A 13192-nucleotide genomic window follows, 5' to 3' on the forward strand; every position below is an offset into this window, starting at 1 on the left:
CCCATGTTCGAACTCATTTGAGCTATCACCTAGACAAGCATCCTGACCAAGTTTGATGATGATTGAGGCAAAAATGTGACAGCTAGAGTGTTAACAAGGTTTTTCTATTTTCAGCTCCTGTGACCTAGTTTTTCATCCGAGATGGCCCATATTCAAACTCATCCAAGCTATCAAGTAGATAAGCATCCTGACAAAGTTTGATTATATTGAGGCAAAAATGTGACCACTGGAGTGTTAACGAACAAGTGTGAACGGACGACAGACATTCAATGACCCTAAAAGCTTACCCTGAACTAGCTCAGGTGAGCTAAATATATAAATTCCTTATATTTCAAATGCAAAAAGGTTAGGAATTACAAATTCTCTAGACAATTATGCCATTTAACTCTACTTCATGATTCTCTGTTCTTAATTCAAACCCAAGAATATAAAATTCATGTGCAAGCTCTTATACACTCAGATCACTCATTTAGCCGCAACTGCAGATGAATAAGCATATGTATCAATCACATCAGAAACAAGAGCACCGCTAGGCGGAGCATTATATGCCCGAAAGTGTTTTGTTTCTTTCGTAAGGATGAAGAATTTGTAAGACATGGGAATTAAATAAAGTATTACCTCGAGTTATGCTCCGGAAACTGTTTTCAGTTTTAAGGTAATAGTGACCTTGAACTTTGACCTTGTGACCCCAAAATCAATAGGGGTGTTTTACCCAATATAGACAATAATCCCATGAAGTTTGAACACTGTGGGCCAAATGGAATTTAAGTTAGGGTATGGAAACTGTTTTCAGTTTTAAAGGAATAATGACTTTGACCTTGTGACCCCAAAATCAATAGGGGTCTTCTACCCAATATGGAGAATCATCCTATGAAGTTTGAACACTATGGGCCAAATGGAACTTAAGTTATGTTCTGGAAACTGTTTTCAGTTTTAAGGTAATAGTGACCTTGACCTTTGATCTTGTGACCACAAAATCAATAGGGGTCTTCTACCCAATATGGACAATCATACTATGAAGTTGGAACACTGTGGGCCAAATGGAACTTAAGTTATGCTCGGGGAAACTGTTTTCAGTTATACCTTTGACCTTGTGACTCCTAAATCAATAGGGGTCTGCTACCCAATATGGACAATCATCCTATGAAGTTTGAACACTCTGGGCCAAATTGAACTAATGTTATGCTCCGGAAATTGTTTTCAGTTTTAAGGTAATAGTGACCTTGACCTTTGACCTTGTGACCCCAAAATCAATAGGGGTCTTCAACCCAATATGGATAATCAACCTATGAAGTTTGAATATTGTGGGCCAAATGGAACTTAAGTTATGCTCTGGAAACCAAATTGCTAATGGAAGGAACGGACGGACGGACGTACGGACGGACGCCAGGGGGTATAACATAATATGCTCGAAATTCTTTCGGGCATATAAAAAGCATCTGCATGAAAACAGATCAGAAAATCTTTTACATAATCCAGATCAAAAAGCTGCCTATGTCTGCTGCTGCAAAGTTTGTTTCTTGCGGAAGATTTTGTTCATTGTCTCAACAGTATCTGTCAATAAATCATTAAATATTGTTTCAGTTAGTTGCATTTTCACTGCTAATTCATCGTCATCATAATTAGCCCACACAGGCTCTTTTTCGGGCAATTCTTGCACCAAAATTGAGTCAACAAGATCCTTCTTTTTACAAATACCCCCATTTAGTCTTTCCAACGATTTTTTGGCCCCATTTAAACCTAATATGTCAATAACTGCTAACTGAACCAGGGGTTTTAACACATCTATGTTGGTCGAAGGGGAAGCACCTCTATAAAACTTGTTAGTTTTGGTTTGTGCCAAGCAACGGGAGAATCATATTCTTCCTCTTTATAAATGTTTCTAATAAGTTTCCATATAAACCAAACATTAGTTTCTTGAACATACGTCTACTGTTACTTATCAAATCTGAGCAAATCTCTTCATGTGTATAAAATGCTTCTGAAAGGTGGAGATCGGTAAATGGCTTGTTATACTGTCTTTGTTCCTAGAATTCATCTACGGCACTGGAAACTATAGAGACTATTTCTTTCTCCTCAAGGGGCACAGCATAAAACACCTCCTCTGCAATTATCTTCATATCAGATCTTGAAATGTTTATTTGATCTAAAAGATTAAAAGCAATTTAAAGCATGGTCAAAGAAATGTAGGAAACAAGAAACAGCTGTCAATGAAAAGTAACTTATGCCTACAAAAGGAAGTTTTGACAATTGTGTTAAAAGATTTAAGTGGAAAATCAAACTATGCACAACTAGGCATGGTGACAAACAATTCTGCAAAGTTTCACTGAAATCCACCCAGCGGTTTTGGTGAGAAAAGCCTGGACAAGCTTATTTTACTTGCAAATTGACCATTAGGGGGCCATAACTGTGCAAAAAAATAAAGAGAGTATGCAAAACTAGGATTGGTAACTAACAATCCTGTGAAGTTTCACTGAAATCCCCCAAAACTTGACCTAATAAAACAGTCGGCAATAACACAGTAATAAACATGCACTATCATAGTCTGTTAGATTCTAATGTCACATTTTTTTCTATTTCTGCTCCACAATAAAAAACTGTGATTAAATGGTTGTTCTCATGAAGCTGGCTAAATTTAAATTTAAACAACAAATTTCAATATCAATAAAACTGACCCAACTTAAGCTACAGTAGCTAAATAGCTTTCCAACATGAAAGGGCTATAAGGTCTTGTTCGGATTTGAACCATTGCAATAAGATGCAAATGATTCAAAGTTAGTGACCGCAACTGTTTGACCACAGAGGCCTCTTCTAAATTTCAGCCATTTCATGTATTTGTAGTGGATAAATTGGTTACAATATTTTGCTAATAGCATTTAAAAGTTCTAAGCATAGAATAATTCATCAAAGATCTTAAGTTATAATAATTAAGCTACTAGTATTAGGTTTGGAATGAATAACAAGAGGACCATGATGGCCCTGAAGTCGCTCACCTGTATATAGTCCCCCCCAGGGCCAATTTTTACCCAAGGGCTTTTATTTGTTTATTGAACAGACTTGGTAGACACCCATAAGAAGATGTAAACATCTAAGTTCTAGCTCATTAGGTTTTTTAAAAGAAGATTTTTTAAGTTTTTACTATACACATATAGTTAAAAACAATGACACCCCTGGGGCAGGGCCAGTTTTGACCCCCGGGCTTTTATTTGAACAAACTTTGTAGATATTTACTTAAAGATGTTTCATGCTTAATATCTAAACTCTAGCTATTTGGGTTTTTTCAAAGAAGATTTTTAAGTTTTTGCTATACCCATATAAGGAAAATCAATGACCCCTGGGGCGGGGCCAGTTTTGACCCCAGGGCTTTTATTTGAACATACTTGGTAGACACCCATTAGAACATGTTTCATGCCAAATATCTAAGCTCTAGCTCTTACGGTTCTTTAAAAGAAGATTTTTTAAGTTTTTACTATATGCATATTGGGAAAATCAATGACCCCCGGGGCGGGGCCAATTTTGACCCCAAGGCTTTTATTTGAACAAACTTGGTAGACACTCACTAGAAGATGTTTCATGCCAAATATCTTAGCTCTAGCTCTTTGGGTTCTTTAATAGAAGATTTTTTAAGTTTTTACTATATGCATATAGGGAAAATCTATGACCCCCTGGGGCATGGCCAATTTTAACCTCAGGGCTTTTATTTGAACAAACTTGGTAGACACTCATTAGAAGATGTTTCATGCCAAATATCTTAGCTCTAGCTCTTTGGGTTCTTTAAAAGAAGTTTTTTTAAGTTTTACTATATGCATATAGGGAAAATCAATGACCCCCTGGGGCAGGGCCAATTTTGACCCCAGGGCTTTTATTTGAACAAACTTGGTAGACATTCATTAGAAGATGTTTCATGCCAAATATCTAAGCTCTAGCTCTTACAGTTCTTTAAAAGAAGATTTTTTAAGTTTTTACTATATGCATATAGGGAAAATCAATGACCCCCCCGGGGCGGGGCCAATTTTGACCCCAGGGCTTTTATTTGAACAAACTTGGTAGACACTCACTAGAAGATGTTTCATGCCAAATATCTTAGCTCTAGCTCTTTGGGTTCTTTAAAAGAAGAGTTTTTAAGTTTTTACTATATGCATATAGGGAAAACCTATGACCCCCTGGGGCAGGGCCAATTTTGACCCCAGGGCTTTTATTTGATCAAACTTGGTAGACACTCATTAGAAGATGTTTCATGCCAAATATCTTAGCTCTAGCTCTTTGGGTTCTTTAAAAGAAGTTTTTTTAAGTTTTTACTATATGCATATAGGGAAAATCAATGACCCCCTGGGGCAGGGCCAATTTTGACCCCAGGGCTTTTATTTGAACAAACTTGGTAGACATTCATTAGAAGATGTTTCATGCCAAATATCTAAGCTCTAGCTCTTACAGTTCTTTAAAAGAAGATTTTTTAAGTTTTTACTATATGCATATAGGGAAAATCAATGACCCCCCCGGGGCGGGGCCAATTTTGACCCCAGGGCTTTTATTTGAACAAACTTGGTAGACACTCACTAGAAGATGTTTCATGCCAAATATCTTAGCTCTAGCTCTTTGGGTTCTTTAAAAGAAGAGTTTTTAAGTTTTTACTATATGCATATAGGGAAAACCTATGACGCCCTGGGGCAGGGCCAATTTTGACCCCAGGGCTTTTATTTGATCAAACTTGGTAGACACTCACTAGAAGATGTTTCATGCCAAATATCTTAGCTCTAGCTCTTTGGGTTCTCTTTAAAAGAAGACTTTTTAAGTTTTAACTATATGCATATAGGAAAAATCAATGACCCCCTGGGGCGGGGCCAATTTTGACCCCAGGGCTTTTATTTCAACAAACTTGGTTGACACTCATTAGAAGATGTTTCATGCCAAATATCTAAGCTCTAGCTCTTAGGGTTGTTTAAAAGAAGATATTTAAAGATTTTTCTTTCGGTTGCCATGGCAACCAGAGTTCTGCATGGAATTAAATTCTTTGAACAATTTTTAAAGGTGACCACCAAAGGAACATTCCTGTGAAGTTTGGATGAAATTGGCTCAGTGGTTTATGAGGAGATGTCATTTAAAGCAAAAGTTTACGGACGGATGACGGACGACGGACGGACAAAAAGCGATCACAAAAGCTCACCCTGTCACTTTGTGACAGGTGAGCTAAAAACTGTATATACCATATGCTCTGAGGAGAGCAAGGGCCGCCCCCTGCCGCACTGACGGTATATTTTCTTGTAGATTGTTGAAAAATCATGGATACAATGCTGGTATAGATGACCTGAAAAATACAGTTGATCTATGTTAGATTTTATATTTAGAAAATATCAATTATGATTGTATTGTTGCATAAAAATGCACCATAGAGTTCAAATACGCAGGAATACAATCACAAAGGCCAGAAAAACCTTAGTGATTAATTACAAAGCATTTGAACAATAAACAGTGCATTATTATATTTATCACATAGCTGTGCTGCTTTTGCGGCTCTGTAAATATGGTAATGCACAGGTCGTGTATATATTTTGATGTGTTATCATTTGCTTTATACAATCATAGCCAAAGCAAAAAAAAAAGATGCAGGAAATGTCAGTGTTACACTTAAAAGTGCATCAATGAAAAAGTGCTTTCTTTTCACTGTTAACATTTCTTATTTTGGATATGTGATAAAAAGAATATTAGATTTGTGTAGCTTCATTACTAAAATAAATGAACAAGTTAAAACCAGAATAAAATAATTTGAGCCGTGTCATGTCAAAACCAACATATGAGCTTAATGTTATAAACTGCTGCTATAAACATAATCAGAAGGACAGTCAAACAGGGAAATCATATCGTAAATATCAATGCTAGAGTTATGGGTCGTGGCCATCAAAGTTGTGGAGACAGGCCTTTAATATGAAAAACCTGAACCATGAATTTTCTCTAGAGTTTGAGGTGGGGTATAATTCTGTGAGAAAAAAAAATGTCCTGCGATACTTATTGGGCTAAGATATCATATGCAATTATTACCCTAAAAATAAGTGTCAAGTTTCATGCAAATACCCACAGGAAAATTCTTTGCAAGGACTCTGATTATTCATAACTAAGGTATGTCTTACACATTTTACCATCTCTAACTGTCCAGCTGTCATCACTTAAACAGATTAGAAGAGCCTCTAACAACATTGGAACATACATGTCCACAACATCTTTGTTCACCTATAAATACAAATATATATTATGTAGGTAAATTTTTCAACATAACTTGAAAGTTTAAAAAAAATATATAATGTAACAATGATATTTGTTATCATATGCTTGGAGTTAATTTAAGTAGCAATTTCACCACAAAAATTAAATTATTTAATACCAGAACAGACCTTTATATATGTCGAGCCGGTTATAATTGGCCAGATTGCACAGATGAACTGACTGGCAAAATATTACATGTTCACACTGTAAAACTTGGATTTTAATTTTAAATTTTCTTTTCCCCAAAATTTGGGTTATAAACTTAAAAAGGGTTTTTTTATTTTCTAACTTTTAGACCCGATGGGTTTTATTCACGGAATGGACATTTAAACAAAAAAATTTTTATCAACAGTTTCCCAACCTTGCATATATTATAAACACACAAAACTTTAAATGCCAAAAAAAATTTAAAAAAAATTTTAATTTAATAAAGAAATGTTCTATTAACCCTGGGATACCCCCTTTAAAACCCAAAAAAGCTTTTTTAAAAATGACAACAAGTACTGATTTCAGCTTTTAAAGGGTATTTTTTTTCTTTTTTTACTACAGATTTTCCTCAGCCCACACGAAATATTTCTTTTTTATAAACCATCCCTAATTTTCAGTTCTGTCAATCCTTAATAAGGTCTAAAACATATAATTATAATAAATTCTCTATCTGCGGTCAAATTGTGTTGTCTATTTTGAATGAACTACTGTGAATACAAGGGAGGTAATTGTACTTTGACAATAAAGAAAACAACGTAGACTATTCTCCCCACAGATCATGGTACTGGACAGGACGATAAAAAAACAATAAACTAACCTTATATGTTTCCTTGTTTGACTGTTAAAGATCCTGTATGTAACTCTATATGTTAGAATTTATAGAAACTAAATTTCTAATTACCTCCCTTTATTTACATGAGATGGTAAATTGGGTAATATAAATAAAAAATGCTTATTGGAAGTTACAATATTGACAAATCTTAATTTGAGCATCATGTTTACTACATAAAACCATGAAAAAATTGTGTTACAGGATCTTTAACTCTATTTGTCAAATATTTGCCTCTTTAACATGATGCGAATAATATAAATCTATATGTAATTATTTATGTTAGCTTTTACATTGCACCAATGCTTTAAAAGTTACATGGCGACTTTCCAGCTTTTCTGGTTTAGAAAGATATCAGGTGCCACTCAGTGTATTATTTTAGGCACAAAAGGGAACCTCAGTAGAACCACCAAGGTTCCATAATAGCCATGGATAGCTTCCTCACATGAAAGACTTCAAAAGTTGTGATGGGATTCAAACCCATAACAAGAGGGACAAGTTAAATGTAGTCAACATCCTTAACCACTCAGCCACAGGTGCCCCTTTAATTAGGGCAAAATAAAAAATTCAGTTTGGCCTCATTTTTCAAAATAGCCCAAACTTATTTTGCAGTCATTGCTGTTTCACCTTCCTTTTTATGTATTGGCTGAATAGTACTCACTGCAATAGGTCCATCTACCATTATATCATGAAATAATTTTTTTTTACAAACACAAACAGATGTTTCTGACGCACACACACAATTTTAACGAATACCAGAATTTTTTTTATTTAGAAATAATGTTATTATTTTTCATGTTATGAAAAATGGATACTGTCTACCAGACATTGTGTTTTACATGTTTAAAGACACAGCTTTACTGCTGGAAGAATTCCTCAAGTGCCCAATTGTGAAATTATTTCAGGCATGAGTTGGCCATGAGACGGACACTTGGCATAACCTACATTCAGTCAGGATTTGAGCCTACACTGGTATAAGTCAACGGTCAAGTGATATGAAGAGATTAAATCAGAGAGTGATATTTACCTCCAAGTTCTGCAATACACGCACAGGCAGCTTCTCTCACAGCATGGTTGTCTGCCCATATCCCTTCTATATACATGTATAAGTCAACCTTTAAAGTTAAAGTAAATTACATGTATTGACTGAAAGGTAGATAAACAAAAACAATACATCAACAGTGATTTTCATGCTTTTTTAACAGGATTCCGATAAAAGGCCTCTTCCCAATTGAAATTTTCTTTAAAATCTTTAACCTGCTTATTTACTTCCCAAATTAGCAATTGTAGTGATAATTCTTCCGAAAATCAAGAGGTCAAGGCCTCTTCCCAATTAAGTGATCACACACACTCTGTCTTCTAAACCAATGTTGAACAGGTGTCACAGGACAATGTAAGTACATGTATATCAAGAATAATACATACTACATTGTATAGTGATGATACATCAAGGCATAAAAATTGTAAAGATTAAACAATATTTATTTTTATTTCAGATTTTATAAACTATTTCTAATATTTCTATTATCATTGACATCCAGACAGTGTGCTAAGGGACATGAGAGATGTTTAACTTTCTATTATCTCTCTTGAACAAATTTACTTGTAATAAATTCAAATCTGCAATTTTTAACTTTTTGTTTCTGTTGTACCCGAGGGATATCTCCCTTCCAAAAATTATTTTTAATAAAGGAGTAAATGGAGTGACACATGCAATAATAGACAAATATGTTGTGAGACAGGAAATGCAATTATCCATTCTAGTTCTATATTTGTAATGTAAATTTATCTTCTTGGAATCTGAAGCTGCCCATCGTTAATTTCATGTATACTGTATTATACTGTATAAGTGGTCAATTTTGCAACATGGAAATATATGCTATTTTTGCTAATCAAAATAATTCGCAAATAATCGAGCCGGTAAAAGTGACATCAACTTGAGTAAAGTCATAGATGACCAATGCTGATTCATCATTTTACCATTACACCGGTATTCAGATTACTATGTAAATATATCACGTTAAAAGTGACATCAACTTAAGTAAAAATAATCGAGCCGGTAAGAGTGACATTAAATTTTGAGTAAAGTCATAGATGGCCATTCTGATTCATCATTTTACCATTACACCGGTGTACAGATTACTATGTAAATATATCATGTTAAAAATAACATCTTGTTATATACAAGCAAACATATAACATGATTTAATGTTCATTTAATATTTCATACAAAGAAATAATAATGAAAAAGGTTCATATTGTATTGTCAAACTGAACATTTACAATATTACCAGGAGTTCTGGAAATTGTACTTTCGCAAATATTTCCGCATGCAAAAAGATCTGTTTTTTTTACATTCAAAAACATTTTGTGATGTAAGAATATTCACTTATACAGTATACATTGACAGAAGCTAAGAATATGAAAAAAAATCTTCATTGTTTCACCAATTTTATAACGAAAATTTTAAAGAGCAATAAAACTCTTCAAAAAAATCCTGAAAACTTTTACCCATGCCCTGTAATATTAAATGCAACAAGGGTGAACATTGTCACTAAATATGCCTGTCACAAATGTGGGCAATAAGAAGAGTGGCAAGCAAGTTGGTCCCTATAAATAATTTGTATTTTCATCTGAAATTTTATCTCATATGTATTATGTGTGACCTTGAACTTGATTGCAGGGACTTGAATTTTATGCAGAACACTCAGCCTCACAATGATAAAAATCTGTGCCAAATCATAATATTAAAATCAGTCAATGCATGTAGGATTGTCGGTAGGACAGCAACGCTGGACTTTTCTTAGTGCTTGATAGTAACAAAATCCTTGATAATGTAAAATATTCTAAGTTAACAAAAGGGCAAAACATTTTTCTTTAAATCCATGTTACAGTTATAGGCCTTGAAGAGAGCCCTATTATGCTCTCAATGATGAGTATAAAATTTCAACTTCTTTCAAAGCCAGATGTCAATAGATTATGAAATTATCTGAGGTGGTATGCTAACTAACGTAAATTTTAAGTGGAAAAAAGGGCATTATTTTGCAAAAATGATTGATACAGTTACCTCCTCTTGTCTACAGATTGGGGTAATGATGATGAATAAGTGTGCAAAGCTTCAAAGCCATATGTCAATGGACTTTGAAAATATTTGAGGTATTACAAAAATTTTCACGTAAATTCTAAGATGATAAAGGGGCATAATTTTTGTCAAAATGCTTGATACAGTTACCTCCTTCTGTCTACAGGTTGGGGTAATAATGGTGAACAAGTGTGCAAAGTTTCAAAGCCATTTGTAAATGGACTTCGAAAATATTTGAGGTATTACAAAAACTTTCACGTAAATTTTAAGTCGGAACAGGGGGCATAATTCTGTCAAAATGCTTGATACAGTTATCTCCTCCTGTCTACAGGTTGGAGTCATGATGGTGAACAAGTGTGCAAAGTTTTAAAGCCATATGTCAATGGACTTTAAAAATATTTGAGGTATTACAAAAACTTTAACATAAGTGGTTACGCAGACGCCGACACTCAATTGACTACAATAGCTCTACTTATTCTAATCAAATAGTCGAGCTAAAAAATCTAAATGTGACCTTTGACCTCTATGTGTGAACTTTATTTCAGGGACTTGACTTTTTTTTGCGAAACACTACACCTTACAATGGTCCACATTTGTGCCAAGTTATGTTAAAAAACTCCCTATGAAACTAAACGTTTTCTCCAGACAAGCGTTTTTAAATTAGCTCTAAAAGTGGTCTTGATCTTTGACCTAGTGACCTTGATCATGTGTGGAGCAATATGTTTCCTGGTGGTGAACAGTTTTATAAAGTAAGTTAGAGATATGCTCCAGACAGAATCTGGATATTTCATCATCTTAAGTGACCTTGACCTTCCATATATTGACTTAAATTACATGTATCACAGCTTTAGGCATGATAATGACTATTTGTGTAACAATCCCTCCATAAACGATGTCAAAATGGTCCAAATACACATCATCATATTTTTATCTGAACTCTGACCTCTATGTGTGTCCTTAATATGGCCGCAAGGACCTGAATTTTTGGTGCGACACTACGCCTCATAATGGTTAAAATTTATGCCAAGTTATATTGAATCCTTAAATGCATGCAGAAGTTTTTTTGCGGACAAGCATTTTCCAATGACCTCTAAGTGTGACCTTGACCTAGAGAATTGGTTCATGTGTGTGACATGGGTTCTTATAGTGGTAAACATTTCAATGAAGTTTCATTAAAGTCTCCCTATTTGTGAAGAGATATGCTCCAGACAAAAGTGGATGCCACCCACACTCCATCCCCCTGCTCGCCAGGCGTTCCTATATTATGTCCCGTTTTTTAAACAGGTGTATCAAATTCAGTAATATTGTCTAGTTAAACAGCAAGAAAGAGCAGATTGAGTGTGACTTACCACTTGTCCGATGTACCAGTTGTTTCCCCTGCTCTCCCATCACTTGTTTCCATGTGTCCTGTGAGTAAATACGGGGAGACCTTCAGCTATGTTATATCTGTAACACATTTAAGATCATACCATTTCAGACATTTCTACTGTAGCATTTTATTTCTTGATGTGCACAAAATATTTCAAAATATTTATTCAATTATTATTTATTTACAAATTGTTGGTAACGTAGCGTTTATGCATTTTTTCTGAACATACAAAGAAACAAACATATTGTCATAAAACACCAATGGCCTATAAATCTACTGAATGTAAGAAAGTTGCTTAATAAAACAATTTCCTGAAATGGGACATTTCCGCAATGCGACGAAAACCAGGTTTTCAACTAACAAGTATAGGTGGGACAGCAATCAATAGGTCAACGTGCACTGAAGTTATTGAGTAGAAGCTGTAAATTCTATTGTTAGCAAAGGGCCTCGACCTTGCTCCAAGATATCTTAGTGGCAATCCATAGCTGCCACACCGCAAGTTTAGTGACGAAAGGTCAAAGCAAACTCCAGTTATTATGTGAAAACTGAATACATAAACTTTGATCGCAGAGACCTGGGTAGCAATCCAAAGCTGCCTCTTGATATAAACTACCCATACATCAAGTTTGGTGTCAATTGGACAAAGCTAACTCAAGTTATTGAGCAGAAACTGAATTTCTATTTTTAGTAACAGTGACCTTGACCTTGATCGCAGACACCTGGGTAGCAATCCCAAGCTGTTTCTTGATATAAGCTTTTGATACACCAAGTTTGATGTCAATATGCCAAAGCAAACTTAAGTTATTGAGCAAAAACCATAAGTTGCTGCCCGCCCGACTGCCTGCCTGCCCGCCGACTTCGACATTACAATACAATAACCCGGTTTTCATTGAAAACCTGGTTAAACATGTAGCCCTTCTCTGTTTATAAAGTTTTAAACATGATACAAATGTGGTTTTAAACATAGTAAATTCAGTCATTTTATGTTAATTCTTACACACCTTGTGACCATTCATACATTTTTATATTTCTTAATTCATTTTTATCCTTCTAAACTTTGTTATCTCACCATAAAGTTTATAAACTTATTTGCGTCAATTTGAGGTCAGCTGCTATAAGATAGATGTTGTGACCCTGGCATATATTACAGTATCATACGAGTAATTGCACATGCACAATTTATCTTAACACAATACAAATAGAAATCACCAAATACCTATTACGACACATCCTAGGTAACAAAATGGGGAAAAACTTGTGCCTGGTTTGATCTGATGGTAAACTCTGAAGGAACTTCCTGGTTGCCAGATGATGCAAGTCTTACCTAGTCAAGAAAAAAACAAATCATTTCCATGCCAAATGAAGTGTAACTCTTTTCCTGATAGTTTATCTTTGTAAATTGGAACTATCTAGTACACAATAAACAATTTTCCTGTTAGTTTATCACAGGGACTTGCCCTCCTTATAAATTGGAACTATCTAGTACACAATAAACACTTTTCCTGATAGTTTATCATAGGGACTTGCCCTCCTTTGTAACCCTTTTCCTGATAGTTTGTCACAGGGACTTGCCCTCCTTGGAAATTGGAGCTATCTAGTACACAATAAACAATTTTCCTGATAGTTTGTCACAGAGACTTGCCCTTCTTGGAAATTGGAACTATCT

General features: G+C 34.8%; 1 long non-coding RNA gene across 2 annotated transcripts; it reads right to left on the reverse strand.

The window, feature by feature from the left end:
- Nucleotides 1-1087: 1087 nt before the first annotated feature.
- LOC132757239 (uncharacterized) lies at nt 1088-12866 on the reverse strand. Of its 2 annotated transcripts, none has more exons than XR_009629422.1 (6): nt 12743-12866; nt 11507-11603; nt 8103-8190; nt 6135-6225; nt 5205-5305; nt 1088-2146 (listed from the first exon to the last, which is right to left on the reverse strand). It is a non-coding gene; the product is annotated as an uncharacterized LOC132757239 (long non-coding RNA). The 2 variants fall into 2 exon arrangements; XR_009629421.1 differs by having other exon boundaries at nt 6126-6225.
- Nucleotides 12867-13192: the final 326 nt, after the last annotated feature.

The sequence above is a fragment of the Ruditapes philippinarum genome, unplaced genomic scaffold (assembly GCF_026571515.1).
Source record: "Ruditapes philippinarum isolate M1 unplaced genomic scaffold, ASM2657151v2 ctg11559_1_1_1_1, whole genome shotgun sequence".
NCBI lineage: Eukaryota > Metazoa > Mollusca > Bivalvia > Venerida > Veneridae > Ruditapes > Ruditapes philippinarum.